Here is a 2,364-nt window from a genome sequence, read left to right as displayed (position 1 = left end):
GTCTGTTGTGTTTGCTCTTAAATCATATTGACCCTCATCAGTAGTTAACGTCTGCTTCTAAACATGGTTTTTTCCTCCTTTTACATCAGAGACAGCTCGAACTCTTCTCAGGTCGTCGTGGATGGAACTCTGTTTTCCTCAGATGGTAAAATGTTTTCTATAAAACGCCTCCAGCATGAGCTGCACGTTTAGATCTCCCAAAGATACAAGGTCAGGAGGCGGAGATGAACCTTTGTGTTTTCCTGCTGGAGCCGGCGGCCATGTTGGAAATGTATTTATCATGTGTTACATCCTAATTCTTATAATGCTCTGAGTCAGCAATTTAAGGTAAAATAAGACAATAAATAAAAAGAACCGTGTCAAGAAGTACTTTGTAAAGGTTAGAATACGTTATAAACATTCGATTTTTCATAAATGTAGGACTTGTAGAAATTTTGACAAGTTTGTGCATGTGTAGCGAGTGAATAACTCGCTGCGTCTTGCTTTGCCACCAGTTTCACTGTAGCAGGAAGAAACTACTGAGAAAGCTTGTCTGATGTTACTGTCCACTTTTCAGTCACCACAGCCCGCACGCCTCTGCCCTCGCGCCGCTGCCCGCGCGCCTCTGCCCGCACGCCGCTGCCCGCACGCCTCTGCCCTCGCGCCGCTGCCCGCGCGCCTCTGCCCTCACGCCTCTGCCCGCACGCCGCTGCCCGCACGCCTCTGCCCTCGCGCCTCTGCCCTCGCGCCTCTGCCCTCGCGCCTCTGCCCTCGCGCCTCTGCCCTCGCGCCGCTGCCCTCGCGCCTCTGCCCTCGCGCCGCTGCCCTCGCGCCTCTGCCCTCGCGCCTCTGCCCGCACGCCGCTGCCCGCACGCCTCTGCCCTCGCGCCTCTGCCCTCGCGCCGCTGCCCGCACGCCTCTGCCCTCGCGCCTCTGCCCTCGCGCCGCTGCCCTCGCGCCTCTGCCCGCGCGCCTCTGCCCTCGCGCCGCTGCCCGCGCGCCTCTGCCCGCGCGCCGCTGCCCGCACGCCTCTGCCCTCACGCCGCTGCCCTCACGCCGCTGCCCGCACGCCTCTGCCCTCACGCCGCTGCCCGCACGCCGCTGCCCTCACGCCGCTGCCCTCACGCCGCTGCCCGCACGCCGCTGCCCTCACGCCGTCCACACCATGCAGAACGCAGACATGAGATAAATGTGTATGTGCTGACGTGCACGGTCATGTCTGAAGGTAAATAAAACTTTAGACGTGAGAAATCTGAAAACAAGTCTTAAAACATTGGTTTCAAAGCTTTGTTTTCCTTTTCAATCTGATATTTGCTTTATAGCTTGTTTTAATTTAATTTTTGTTTCTACTCCAATGTGCGGAGTAGCTGGAGCGTTAATTTAGTTGTTGTTTAATGACAATAAAGCCTATTCTATTCTACTCTATTCTGTTTGAGCTAGCAGAACTGAACTGTTGCCTGCACCTCTCTGCAGTCTTGTGTCTCTGAATTATAAAAATGAAACTTTTCTGTGTTTTATCTCTTCGGTTTTTATTGTTTTCAGCTGAACGCTCATGATGGGGAACACTGGTCTCTTCAGGGTCCAGATGAACCTTTTCCAACTAAAACTACTTCCACCAGCCTTCCCTCTTCCATTTTATTGCTTCTCCACTTCCTGTTTGGCTGGTGGAGACCAGGACACTGTAGGAAAAGCTCTTTATTTCTGTAATCTTTCACACCCAGAGGATGGATCCGTCTGCATGAATGGTGGCTGTGTTGTAGTTCCAGCTTTCAGCCAGCAGGTGGAGCTCTGGATGAGGATTAGTTTGGAAGGTTTTCTGTGTTAGTGACTCACCTTCGCTGGTATTCAGCCCACACCGCCGTCTGTCCTCCTGCAGACTCACAGTCACGACGCCTCGCCAACGTTCATCAGCCACACGACTGCAGGCTCCTCGTTCTCGATGGACCGGTTTCAGCTGGTTTCATCTGTTCTTCTAATCAGGGAATTTGAGAGTGAGTCTTGTGATCAGAACTCCTCAGTGAGACTTCAGCACAGAGACATCCTCTGGTTTCTGGAGGAACTTGGTCATAAATGTGATTCCATTTTATCTCCTCATGTTTCCTGCTTCATCTGCAGAGTTCGGCATTTCCAGGGCCGTGCAGAGACCTTTGGAGGGTCACATGGGGCACAAATCTGAAACTCCAGAAACTGACCTACAGTTTAACTGCTTGAATTGCAGCAACCACATTCATAAAGAATGTAACCGGAATTGTCCACACCTCAGATCTGTTAGGAAGCAGAAGTAGTCTGTTTCACCTGATGGGTACGGGGCGGACCTGAGGTGGAGGTGGTTGGCGAGGAGGCTGTGGTGCCTCTACTGATCTGAGTAGACAGTAAAAACAGCTT

Source organism: Melanotaenia boesemani, chromosome 1 (assembly GCF_017639745.1).
Source record: "Melanotaenia boesemani isolate fMelBoe1 chromosome 1, fMelBoe1.pri, whole genome shotgun sequence".
NCBI lineage: Eukaryota > Metazoa > Chordata > Actinopteri > Atheriniformes > Melanotaeniidae > Melanotaenia > Melanotaenia boesemani.
The sequence above is the reverse complement of the archived record's forward strand: the minus strand, read 5'-3'. Positions refer to the sequence as shown.